This window comes from Myxine glutinosa, chromosome 11, assembly GCF_964187855.1.
Source record: "Myxine glutinosa chromosome 11, kmMyxGlut1.1, whole genome shotgun sequence".
In the NCBI taxonomy this organism is placed as follows: Eukaryota; Metazoa; Chordata; class Myxini; order Myxiniformes; family Myxinidae; genus Myxine; species Myxine glutinosa.
Window position 1 is genome coordinate 14061940 of NC_136271.1, and position 14051 is coordinate 14075990.

Sequence of the window (14051 nt, forward strand, 5' to 3'; positions counted from 1 at the left end):
ACTGGATGTTCAGCCTGGTTGCACTTAAAACACATTTGGTTGCATTGAAAAGCCCAGATGATCATTCTCTGAGAGCAAGGCTCCAGTCAGATCTTCCTGGCCTGCAACGATGTTCTATGTGTGCCAAATCTGGGTTGGTGGCCATGAATGGCCTTCCTGTCGACCATTTGCCTTGGTTCCTCTGCACACATCCGGGGTGTGGCACTCGCTGTGCACTGCTCAGTCTATCCCGTGCACCAGCTCAAACCTGGGCGCGGCCTTCCCTGGATGTGGTCCTCCTTACACCTCCATTTAACTATTTGGCAGCCACTCATCCTGTCTCGTACTCCATTGCACACCAGCCAGCACATCTCTATTGCAGGTAGTATTGTGGTGGACGATCGCGTGGTCTTTGCGTCTTGGTATCAACATTGCTAGCCGCATCTGCCAGAAATTAATTTGCTTTTACAGCAGTTGCTGCTGTTGCACCTCTTCGCCATTTTTGCTTCTCACCTGTCCCTCCAACTTCCCACCACTTGTGCCTTCAACCTCCAGTTTAGTCCAGGCTGGCCTGGTGTGTACTCGGCAAGGGCCTATCCATGTGGTCACCGTCACCCTATTCCATATTTGCCGCACCGTCCTTGTAAGTGTTGGTGCTGAACGAGAGCTGTACCACCCCAATAGGAAAAATATTAGAATTGAAATGTTAACAAAAGTGTGTGTGTGTGTGTGTGTGTGTGTGGTGTGTGTGTGTGTGTGTGTGTGTGTGTGTGTGTGTGTTGCCCTTCTCTTCTTAGTGGATGACGGTCCATACAAAAATGTGAGCATTTGGAGTGTGGATTTGCTTGTCGTGCAGAAGGTACTGCACAGACACCAACCACACTCTGGAGAGAGTAGTGTAACCTGGTGTTGATGAATCTCTGAGGTCACATCACCTGTGATTCGTAGTTCAGGCAGGAATTTGTAATTACCCTGCGCTCGCGAAGTGAAAAGCAGGGTTAAGCAATCTGTGCGTACGTGTGGACACGTGTGCAGTGTCTGCATTAAAAAAAAATCATTTTCTCGGCAACCGTTGGTCCGATTGACATGAGATTTTACCGTAGGAGCGTGTCTGCCTGTTAATTTTATGACTGATAATTATGACGTCATATGTCATGTGGTACGGACGCCATCTTGGAAAAACGTTACACCGCCATATCTCCCAAACCGCTTAATGGAAAAAATGTAAACATGCCTCATTGTCAAGTGCACCCCATGGGGAATAAGATATGCTAATGTTGATGGCATAGGTGCCTCCATTATGACGTCATAATTCGACAAGTACAACGCTTGATCCGATCAGTATGAAAAAAAAAAAATTCCTCTGCAACTGTTAGTCTGATGAACACGAAATTTTCAGAATATGAGCGGCTCCTCCTATAGAATTGTTCTAATGATAATTATGACGTCGTTGGTCACGTGGTACAGGCGCCATCTTGGAAAATCGAAAAACGTTGCACCTCCATATCTCCGAAACCATTCATGGAAAAAATTGAAATATGGCTCAAGGTCAAGCACTCCCCTTGGGGAATAAGATATGTTAATGATGACGTCATCAGTACCGTAATAATGACGTCATCATTTGGCAAGTACCCTGCTTGATTTGACCAGTATGAATTTTTTCTCTGCAATTCCTGGACCGATTGACACGAAATTTTCACCATCGGAGCGCCTCATCCTGTAGAATATTTTAATGATAATTACGACGTCATAGGCACGTGGTACAGGCGCCATCTTGGAAAAAACGAAAAACGTTGCACCTCCATATCTCCAAAACTGCTCCATGGAAAAAAATGAAACATGGCTCATTGTAAAGAACGCCATATGGGGAATAGGTGCTGTTAACGATGGCGTCATTTGTGCCATAATTATGACGTCATAATTCCACAGGGACAACGCTTCTTCTGATCGGTTTGAAATTTATTGAGCATGATCTCTGCAACAATTATATTAGAGAATATAAATTTATGATGTCATCGATCACGTGGCCATATTGGATCGAATAACAAAAAACTAACGTTCAAAAACAGAAGAGTTGGCTCACACCAAGTTTACTGCGCAGGATAAGTGTTCTATGAATACCATATAGTTATCCTGCGCTTGTGTAGCGAAAAGCAGGGTTAAGCAATCAGTTGCGTATGTGTGCCGTGTGACGTACGTGTGCCGTACGTGTCTGCATTTTAAAAATTCATTTTCTCGGCAACCGTTGGTCCGATTGACACGAATTTTTACCATAGAAGCTCCATAGAAGCCTGTATAATTTTTATTCATAATTATGACGTCATAGGTCACGTGGTACGGACGCCATTTTGGAAAAATTTTACACTTCTATATCTCCCAAACCGCTCAATGGAAAAAATTGAAACCACTCATTGTCAAGTACTCACCATGGGGAATAAGATATGTTCATGATGATGTCATCGGTGCCTTAATTATGACGTCATAATTCGACGTACAACGCTTGATCTGATCAGTATGAATAAAACAAAATTCCTCTGCAACTATTAGGCCGATGGACACGAAATTTTCAGAGTATGTGTGGCTCCTCCTGTAGAATTTTGTAATGATAATTATAACGTCATAAGTCACGTGGTACAGACGCCATCTTGGAAAAAATCGAAAAAAGTTGCACATCTATATCTCCCAAACCGCTTAATGGAGAAAGTTGAAACAAGGCTCATTGTCAAGTACTCGCCTTGGGGAATAAGATGTGTTAATGATGATGTCATCAGTGCCTTCGTTATGACGTCATAATTCGCAAGTACAACACATCCGATCATTGTGATTTTTTTTTCTCAGCAAATGTTGGTCTGATGGGCACGAAATTTTCACGATAGGAGCGCCTCCTCCTGTATAATATTTTAATGATAATCATGACGTCATAGGTCATGTGGTACAGGCGCCATCTTGGAAAAACCGAAAATTTTTGCAGCTCTATATCTCCAAAACCGCTGTATGGAAAAAATTGAAACATGGCTCATTGTAAATAACTCCATATGGGGAAAAGGTGTTGTTAACGACGACGTCATTGGTGCCATAATTATGACGTCATAATTCGACAGGAGCAACGCTTAGTCTGATCATTTTGAAATGTATTGGGCGTGATCGATGCAACAATTATATTAGAGAATATAAATTTATGATGTCATCGCTCACGTGGTCTGGCAGCCATATTGGATCAAAGGAAATTTTTTTTTCAAAAACAGAAGAGTTGGCTCACACCAAGTTGACTGCGCAGGGTAAGTGTTCTATGAATACCATCCAGTTTGTTCAGTGTTGGCGATATCTCGCTTTACTACTCGTGAAAGACACCGAAGATTCTTGTCAATAAACACCAGCAAATACTCGCAGAGAGCTGGCAGGATGGCCTAGAGGTGCCTGCCACACGCACCCTTAAGATGTCTAGCCTGGGTTTGAATCCCGACCCAGTTACAAACGCACCAGGTGTTTCACAGGCAGGTGATTCATCAATGTGGGTGCTATCCCTCTGATGAACGTTAGGTAAACGGTCGTCATGTCTACCAGCAATAGTTGGTGGATGTTAAAGATCCCACGGTGTCCTTCACAAAGAGCAGGTGAGCCATCGTCAGCACCTTGAACAAATTAGAAGTTCTGAACGTCGTACCTGGCCCGGTGGTTCATGAAAGACTTGGGGCGAAAAATAATTACTTGGCTCAGTCCACAGGAATGTGGGAGTAGTCGGGGCCGTTATAGAGGTGTTGGGTTGTTTGGGTTTCAGGTTGTTTCCTCTTTAGGTCCCAATCTCCAGGATGTAAAACCCTTGATGATGTTCTCCTTCGCCATGACCTTGTAGGAGACCGAGGAGTGAATGGCGGGGAAGACAGAGGTTGTCGATGTCGAGACCTCTAGTGGACGCCGCCTGGATCTGCCATTGGAATTGAACTTTAAATTGAGTTTGTGTTGTTAGCAACCCCAACCCCAACCCCCACATCCCCAATACTGTATTTATGCATCAGTCGTGAAACTTCAACATTTGTTTTGAAGCAATATTTAATTTCTGCCAGGCAAAGTTCATACTAGAACCCCACACCTGCCGTGCAGGTTGTAGGTGAGGAGGTGTAAGGTATTTTCCCTTGGTGGGTGGGCGTGGTTGGGGAGATTGTTCCGTTGATTTGATTCGCTGAAAGTTCCGATCACTCCGCATCTCTGGCTCCATCCCCAGAGTCTGCACTCCCATCGCCCACAGGACCAGAGGAAATGATTCCGCAGTCGCCGCGCCTCTTCCTTCCAACTCACCTCCCTCCCCCACTACTCCCCTCCTCACTCCCCAAAGCCGCCTTCTCCGACAACGGATCCTCGCACGAAGCCGCGACCCGCCTCTCCTCCCGCCAATGCCCGCGATGCCGGTCCCTGATAAGCAGCCGCCATCAAGACGACGTCGTCTAGACTGAGCTTGGCGGGTGTTCAGGGTGGTGGCAGAAGAGGAGAAGAGGAGAGGGGGAGGACGACGGGCTGCGGGACGTGCCGGATCGAACTGATGGGCGATGAGATAGAGAGTGTGCCCGTGGAGATTCGGCCGACAGTTTGTCGTCATCTCCACCCTCATCCCAACCTCCTCGTCATCTTCCCACCTCTCCCAATCCCAAACCCCCCATCCCGCGATCACCCAAACTCCCCCACCTCTCCCAAACCCCCCATCCCGCGATCACCCCAACTCCTCCACCCCTCCCAAACCCCCCATCCCGCGATCACCCCAACTCCTCCACCCCTCCCAAACCCCCCATCCCGCGATCACCCCAACTCCACCCCTCCCAAACCCCCCATCCCGCGATCACCCCAACTCCTCCACCTCTCCCAAACCCCCCATCCCGCGATCACCCCAACTCCTCCACCCCTCCCAAACCCCCCATCCCGCGATCACCCCAACTCCTCCACCCCTCGCAAACCCCCCATCCCCTCCACCCCTCGCAAACCCCCCATCCCGCGATCACCCCAACTCCCCCACCTCTCCCAAACCCCCCATCCCGCGATCACCCCAACTCCTCCACCTCTCCCAAACCCCCCATCCCGCGATCACCCCAACTCCTCCACCTCTCCCAAACCCCCCATCCCGCGATCACCCCAACTCCTCCACCTCTCCCAAACCCCCCATCCCGCGATCACCCCAACTCCCCCACCTCTCCCAAACCCCCCATCCCGCGATCACCCCAACTCCCCCACCTCTCCCAAACCCCCCATCCCGCGATCACCCCAACTCCCTCACCTCTCCCAAACCCCCCATTCCGCGATCACCCCAACTCCCCCACCTCTCCCAAACCCCCCATCCCGCGATCACCCCAACTCCTCCACCTCTCCCAAACCCCCCATCCCGCGATCACCCCAACTCCTCCACCTCTCCCAAACCCCCCATCCCGCGATCACCCCAACTCCCCCACCTCTCCCAAACCCCCCATCCCGCGATCACCCCAACTCCCCCACCTCTCCCAAACCCCCATCCCGCGATCACCCCAACTCCCCCACCTCTCCCAAACCCCCCATCCCGCGATCACCCCAACTCCTCCACCTCTCCCAAACCCCCCATCCCGCGATCACCCCAACTCCCCCACCTCTCCCAAACCCCCCATCCCGCGATCACCCCAACTCCCCCACCTCTCCCAAACCCCCATCCCGCGATCACCCCAACTCCCCCACCTCTCCCAAACCCCCCATCCCGCGATCACCCCAACTCCCCCACCTCTCCCAAACCCCCCATCCCGCGATCACCCCAACTCCCCCACCTCTCCCAAACCCCCCATCCCGCGATCACCCCAACTCCCCCACCTCTCCCAAACCCCCCATCCCGCGATCACCCCAACTCCCCCACCTCTCCCAAACCCCCCATCCCGCGATCACCCCAACTCCCCCACCTCTCCCAAACCCCCCATCCCGCGATCACCCCAACTCCCCCACCTCTCCCAAACCCCCATCCCGCGATCACCCCAACTCCCCCACCTCTCCCAAACCCCCCATCCCGCGATCACCCCAACTCCTCCACCTCTCCCAAACCCCCCATCCCGCGATCACCCCAACTCCCCCCACCTCTCCCAAACCCCCCATCCCGCGATCACCCCAACTCCCCCACCTCTCCCAAACCCCCCATCCCGCGATCACCCCAACTCCCCCACCTCTCCCAAACCCCCCATCCCGCGATCACCCCAACTCCCCCACCTCTCCTAAACCCCCCATCCCGCGATCACCCCAACCCCCACACCTCTCCCAAACCCCCCATCCCGCGGTCACCCCAACTCCCCCACCTCTCCCAAACCCCCCATCCCGCGATCACCCCAACTCCCCCACCTCTCCCAAACCCCCCATCCCGCGATCACCCCAACTCCCCCACCTCTCCCAAACCCCCCCATCCCGCGATCACCCCAATTCCCCCACCTCTCCTAAACCCCCCATCCCGCGATCACCCCAACTCCCCCACCTCTTCCTTTCCAATTCCTCCCTCGACCATCACATCGTTTTGGGGAATAATACACATTTCCTCTTTTGCTTCAATAAATATATCTCAGGTTCCAATTATATTCCCTCGTCAGTTTCGGCACGAAATTCCTGGGAACGATCAAATGACAATTTATAATCTGAATAATAATAATTTGGAACAACCATTCGTGATTCCGTGCAAATGATTTACATTAAAACTTACACCAACCTTTACATTTCCAATGTATGGACTGACCAGTCAATGTCGTCTATTAGGGGGAAGGAGCAGAGGAAGGGAGGAGGAAGAGAGGGTGGAATGGGGGGAAGAGGGAGAAGAGAGAGGGAGAAGAGGGAGGGATGGGGGAGAAGAGGTCGGGCGCGAGAGAGGCAGAAGAGGGAGGGATGGGGGAGAAAGAGGGAGAAGAGAGAGGAATGGGGGGAGAGAGGGAAGAGGGAGGGATAGGGGGAGAAGAGAGAGGGAGGGATGGGGACGAGAGAGGAAGAAGAGGGAGGGATGGGGGAAGAAGAGGGAGGGATGGGGGAGAAAGAGGGAGAAGAGAGAGGGATGGGGGTGAGAGAGGGATGGGGGAGAAAGACGGAGGGATGGGGGAGAAGAGAGAGGGATGGGGAGCGAGAGAGGAAGAAGAGGGAGGGATGGGGGAGAAAGAGGGAGAAGAGAGTGGCATGGGGGGGGGGAGGGTGAAGAGAGGGATGGGGGAGAGAGAGGGAGGGGAGAGAGAGAGGAGCAGAGAGGGAGGAATCGGGGATATAGAGGGAGGGGAAAGAGGGAGGCCGCGGAGAGAGAGATGGAGCGGGGAGAGAGATGGAGGGAAGAGAGAGGGGGGCAGAGAGAGATAGGGGGGCAGAGAGAGAGAGGGGGGCAGAGAGAGAGAGAGGAAGGGAGCGGGGAGAGAGACGGAGGAGAAAGAGGCCAGAGAGGGAGGGGAGAGGAAGAGGTTTGGGGGAGAGAGGGAGGTAAGCGGAGAAAGAGGAAGGCTGGAGAGAGAACGACGAGGGAGAGAGGGATGGGGAGGAGAGGGAGGGGAAAGAGAACGAGGGGAGAGAGAGATATGGTGGAGAGAGGGAGGGGAAAGAGAACGAAGAGAGAGAGAGGAATGGAGGGAGAGAGAGAGATGGAGGAGCAGAGAGGGAGGGAGTGTGGGGAGAGAGAGAGAGAGAGAGAGAGAGGGAGGTAAGGGGAGAGAGAGGGAGGCTGGAGAGAGAACGAGGAGGGAGAGAGGGGTGGGGGGGGGGTAGAGGGAGAAAAAAGAGAACGAGGGGAGAAAGAGGGATGGGGGAGAGAGGGAGGGGAGAGAGAGAGTAATGGGGGCAGAGAGAGAGGGAGGGGAGAGAGATAGAGAGAGAAAGGGAGGAGAGAGGGAGAGCGATGTGGGGAGAGAGGAAGGGGGTAGCGAGAGAGGGAGGGGAGCGAGACAGGGAGGGGAGCGAGAGAGAGAGAGAGGAGGGGGAGAGGAGGGGAGCGAGAGGGAGGGGGAGAGAGAGGAGGAGGGGAGCGGCAGAGAGGGAGGGAGTGGGGGGAGAGAGATGGAGGAGAAAGAGACCAGAGAGGGAGGGGAGAGAAAGAGGTTTGGGGGAGAGAGGGAGGTAAGGGGAGAGAGAGGGAGGCTGGAGAGAGAACGAAGAGGGAGAGAGGGATGGGGGGGAGAGGGAGGGGAAATAGAAGGGTGGAGAGAGAGAGAGGGATGGGGGAGAGAGGAAGGGGAAAGAGAATGAGGGGAGAGAGATATGGCGGAGCGAGGGAGGGGAAAGAGAACGAGGGGAGAGAGAGGAATGGGGGAGAGAGGGAGGGGAGAGACAGAGAGAGAAAGGGAGGAGAGAACGAGGGGAGAGGGAGAGCGAGGTGGGGAGAGAGGAAGGGGGTAGAGTGGGATAGGGGAGAAAGTGAAGGGGAGAGAGGGAGGGACAGAGAGAGTACAGAGAGGGAGAAGCAGAGAGAGAGGAAGGCACAGAGAAGGATGGGGGAGAGAGAGAGGGAGGGGCAGAGAGAGAGGAAGGGGAGAGAGGGAGGAAGCGGGGAGATAAAGAGAGGGGAGAGAGGGAGGGGCAGGGAGAGAGTCCAGAGAGGAAGGGAGGAGCAGATAGAGAGGGAGGAGCAGAGAGGGAGGAAGCGGGGAGGAGGAGAGAGAGGGTGGAGAGAGAGAGGGGGGAGAGAGAGAGGGGGGGGGAGAGAGAGAGGAGGGAGAGAGAGGGAGGGAGAGAGAGAGATTGAGCGGGGGGAGAGTGGGGGGGGGGGAGATAGATGGAAGGGGAGAGAGGAAGGGGCAGAGGAGGAGGGGCAGAGAGGGGGGAAGCGGGGGGAGAGAGATGGAGGGGAGAGAGGGAGGAAGCTGGGAGAGAGAGGAAGGCGGGGAGAGAGGAAGCAGGGAGAGAGAGGAGAGGAGAGGAGAGAGAGAGAGAGACTTTGACTTTTGTATCCTTTTATTATAAAAGTATAAAACCATTCCACAAAGCAGTGTTAAACCAAGCAACGAGTTCAAATAAACATTGTATAAGGATCATGAACACACCAAAAAAGAACAAAGGATATTCAAAAGAAACCAGCAAGTATAAAAATTTTACAAACCAAAGGTGAGGACACAAACAGAAACCACAAACAATTTTAAAGGAAATGCTCACGCAAGAGCGATGAACACATCAAGAGCAAATTAAGCGTTTAATTAAATTAAGCGAAAAATTGAGAAAGGGAAAGAGAGAGGAAGAGAGAGAGAGGGAGAGAGAGAGAGAGAGAGAGAGAGAGAGGGGGAGAGAGAGAGATAGGGGAGAGAGACAGGGGAGAGAGACAGGGAAGGAGCAGGAGGAGAGAGGGAGGGGGAGAGAGATGTTGGAGAGAGAGGGAGGGGAGAGGAGGAGGGGCAGAGAGGGAGGAAGCGGGGGGAGAGAGATGGAGGGGAGAGAGGAAGGGAGCCGGGAGAGAGAGGAAGGGGGGAGAGAGGAAGTGGCGAGAGAGAGAGAGAGGGGAATAGGGGAGAGAGGGAGGAGAGACAGAGAGAGGTAGGGGAGAGAGGGAGGCTGGAGAGAGAGGGAGGAAGCGGAGAGAGAGGGATGGAGTGGGGAGAGAAATGGAGCAGAGAGAGATGGAGTGGAGAGAGCTATGTGTGTTCTCATCACTTGTGTGTGTGTTCTCATCTCTTGTGTGTGTTCTCATCGCTTGTGTGAGTTCTCATCGCTTGTGTGTGTTCTCATCGCTTGTGTTCTCATCACTTGTGTGTTCTCATCGCTTGTGTATGTTCTCGTCGTGTGTGTGTGTGTGTGTGTGTGTGTGTGTGTGTGTGTGTGTGTGTGTGTGTGTGTGTGTGTGTGTGTGTGTGTCTGTGTGTGTGTGTTCTCATCACTCGTGTTCTCATCCTGGGATGCAACAGACCTGAGAGTGCGGTGACTATAAACATTTAATGTGGTTCATATTAACTTTTGTCTGTTCATCGACAAGATTTATTTAAACGTTGCAATTTCCTTCATGAGCTGTTGTGAACAGCCAAGTTGTGGTGCAGTTGACTAGTTAATGGTGTAGTTGACTAGTTAGTGGTGTAGTTGACTAGTTAGTGGTGTAGTTGACTAGTTAGTGGTGTAGTTGCCTGGTTAGTCGAGTAGTTGACTAGTTAGTGGTGTAGTTGCCTACTTAGTGGTGTAGTTGACTAGTTAGTGGTGTAGTTGACTAGTTAGTGGTGTAGTTGACCAGTTAGTGGTGTAGTTGACTAGTCAGTGGTGTAGTTGACTAGTTAGTGGTGTAGTTGCCTAGTTAGTGGTGTAGTTGACTAGTTAGTCATGAGGTTGACTAGTTAGTGGTGTAGTTGACTAGTTAGTCATGTAGTTGACTAGTTAGTGGTGTAGTTGCCTAGTTAGTGGTGTAGTTGACTAGTTAGTGGTGTAGTTGACTAGTTAGTGGTGTGGTTGACTAGTTAGTGGTGTAGTTGACTAGTTAGTCATGCAGTTGACTAGTTAGTGGTGTAGTTGCCTAGTTAGTCGTGTAGTTGACTAGTTAGTGGTGTAGTTGACTAGTTCGTGGTGTAGTTGACTAGTTAGTGGTGTAGTTGACTAGTTCGTGGTGTAGTTGACTAGTTAGTGGTGTAGTTGACTAGTTAGTGGTGTAGTTGCCTAGTTAGTCGAGTAGTTGACTAGTTGGTGGTGTAGTTGACTAGTTATTCGTGTAGTTGACTAGTTAGTGGTGTGTGCTCTCAAGATTGTTGACAAATCTGTTTTCTCGACCTCCAGCTGAGTCCATACGATATTTTTCTGAATTTGTTTAGCTGGGCCCGCCATTGGCTGAGTGTGCCAGTCGCACGTGGTATTTTAGCAATAGCAGCCCGTCTGTTGTAACCCAATCCAAACGGAATCTACAGGGAGCTCATTAGTCGCCGATTCGCCCTAGCACACCCACCATGGTCAGGTGTGTGTGTGCATTGACGACTTCTTTGTGCCATTATGTGTATGGACCATGAACCTGTAACCAGGCTGCTGCATATGGCGGCGTTTTCCCACAGACCAGAGCTACCTGATCCCAAACTGCCCGGATTCCAAACAGGTGCGCAATTTAAAGGTCAAAGTCCAACCCTAACACCACCTATATAACCTGTTACGTCAAACGCATCATCATCTTGTGCTCAGGTGACACCAGACTCCAATCCTTACCTTTCTTTACTGCCCTTCGGCCTATTAGTATTCGTATTATTTCCATTCAGCAGTTGCATTTCGGATGTGGTTACATTGTGATGCTGTGCACACACGACTCGATTGCCAGAAAGGTAGGCCACAACGCGTGGATACAAACGAAAGTACTTTATTACAAGCTCGCACATCAGCACTGGGCGGGCTCGACCTCAGAGCCCGCATATATGTCCCGAGGCCACGCCTTGCCCCCGGACGTGGCCGAACGGCCGAAAGTCGGGGCATGTATCTCAGTTCCACGCCCGGACGCTCGCGCCACCCACTGGTGCGCGGAATTATTGACCGTTGTGCCCGCCACACGCGCCCCCCCAGAATTCCCGCACACCTGAAGGCTGAGCTTGCGGGGAAGCCGGATGACCCGGCCGAAACGCCCACTGGCGATGCGTGCAGGGCTGGGGGGTAGCGGGACGGCGGGGCTGGGGGCCTGACCGCCGGGGGGCGGCCTTGACGCGGAGGCAGAGCTGCTTGCGGGGGGTGGTCCAGATCGAGGTGGGCCGGCTTGAGGCGGTCCACGGAGATACGATCCGGGGCACCGCCGATGTCCACAGTGAAATGTTTGTCCCCGGTCTCCAGCACGTGGAAGGGCCCGTCGTACAGGGGCCGCAGCGGTGCCCGGTGGGCGTCGTGCCGGACGAAAACGTACTCCGCCGTGCGAAGCTCCGGGGCGACATGGGAGGACGGGCAACCGTGGTGTGCCGTCGGCACCGGGGCGAACCTCCTGGCGGTCTCCTGCAGGGTGGAGCGCTGTTGTGCCGCGGACCAAGGAGCCGTGGAGTCGGGGATAAATTCGCCCGGCACCCGCAGCGGTTGTCCGAACACCAGCTCCGCCGAGGACGCGCACAGGTCGTCCTTGGGCACCGTCCTGAGGCCCAGCAGGACCCAGGGGAGCGATGAAAGCGATGCGATGAAAGCACTCGCACAGGCCGTTGCCCTGGGGGTGGTAGGCCGTGGTGCGGTGCAGTTTGACGCCGAGCCCTTGCGCCACCGCTCCCCAGAGCTCTGAGGTGAACTGGGGGCCGCGGTCGGACGAGATGTCCGAGGGGGCACCGAACCGGGCAACCCACGTGGTGATGAAGGCTTGCGCGACGTCAGCCGCAGTCGTCGCCGCCAATGGCATGGCCTCCGGCCACTGGGTGGTGCGGTCCACCATGGTGACGAGGTGGGTGAACCCCCGCGAGGGGGGCAGAGGTCCCACCAAGTCGACATGGACGTGGTCCAACCGACGCTCGGGCACCGTAAACGGGCCAACGGGGCCTGGGTGTGGCGGTGGACCTTTGCGCGCTGGCACGGGAGGCACGTCCTGGCCCAGTCGCGGACGTTCTTCCTAAGGCCATGCCAGACGAACTTCGCCGCGACGAGCTTCTGGGAGGCCTTCGTGCCCGGGTGGGACAGGCCGTGGATGGCGTCGAAAACCGGGTGCTGCCAGCCAGCGGGCACGGTGGGGCGAGGCCGGCCGAGGGAGACGTCGCACAAGAGGGCCGTGCCCGCGACGTCGAACGGCACCTCGGTGACGGGGAGGCCCGTGACGGCGGTCCGCAAGGCCTGGATGTCGGGGTCGGCGGTCTGGTCCTCCGCCATCCGGGCATAGTCGATCCCGAGGTGGACCGCGTGTGCGACGGACCGGGAAAGGCAATCCGCCACCGGGTTGTCTTTTCCCGCGACGTGACGGATGTCCGTCGTGTACTCGGACACGGCAGAGAGGTGACGTTGCTGCCGGGCCGACCATGGCTCGGCGACCTTGGCCATCGCGAACACAAGGGGCTTGTGATCGACGAAAGCCGTGAACGGGCGGCCCTCGAGCAAATGGCGGAAGTGTCGGACCGCCAGGTGGAGCCCGAGCAGCTCGCGGTCGAAGGTGCTGTAGTGGCGTTCGTGCGGGCGAAGCTGCCGGCTAAAAAACGCCAGCGACTGCCATGCACCACGCACCCACTGCTCGTGCACCGCGCCCACCGCGTAGTCCGACGCGTCGGTGGTGAGGGCGATTGGTGCATCGGGCACCGGGTGCACCAGCATGGTGGCATTGGCCAAGGCCAGCTTTGCGCCCGCAAATGCCACGGCCATCGGCTCCGACCAGGCAATGTCAGCTTTTCCCGGCTTCCCCCGGAGGGCCTCGTGCAGGGGGCGCAGGAGCTGGGCGACGCGGGACACGAAGCGGTGGTAAAAATTGACCATGCCCAGGAATTCCTGGAGCCCCTTGATCGTGCGGGGGCACGGGAAACTCTTGACGGCCTCCACCCTGGCCGGTAAAGGGATGGCCCCGTGCCTGGTGATGCGGTGCCCCAAGAAGTCGATGGCGGTGATGCCGAAACGGTACTTCGCGGGGTTGATGATCAGGCCATGCTGGCCCAGGCGTTCGAAGAGCGTGCGGAGGTGGAGCAGGTGCTCCTCCCGGGACGCGCTCGCGACTAGGATGTCATCCAGGTAGACGTAGATGAAAGGTAAGTCGCGCAAGACGCTGTCCATGAGCCGCTGGAACACCTGGGCCGCATTCTTCAACCCAAAAGGCATCCGCAGGAACTCAAAGAGGCCGAAAGGGGTGATGACGGCCGTCTTTGGGACATCGTCCGGTTGTACGGGGACCTGGTGGTAGACCCGGATGAAGTCCACCTTGGAGAAAACGGTCGTATTTGCCAACCGGGCGGAAAAGTCTTGAATATGCGGGACTGGGTAGCGGTCGGGGGTGGTGGCATCGTTGAGCCGGCGGTAGTCACCGCACGGCCGCCATCCGCCGCCGGGCTTGGGCACAATGTGCAGAGGAGAGGCCCAAGCGCTGTTGGAGCGCCGTACGATGCCCAGCCGTTCCAGCATGGCGAACTCCGCTTTCGCCACGGCGAGCTTCGTGGGGTCGAGGCAGCGCGCCCGGGCATGGACCGGTGGGCCGACGGTGGGGATATGGTGCTCCACCCCGTGTTTGACGGCCACCG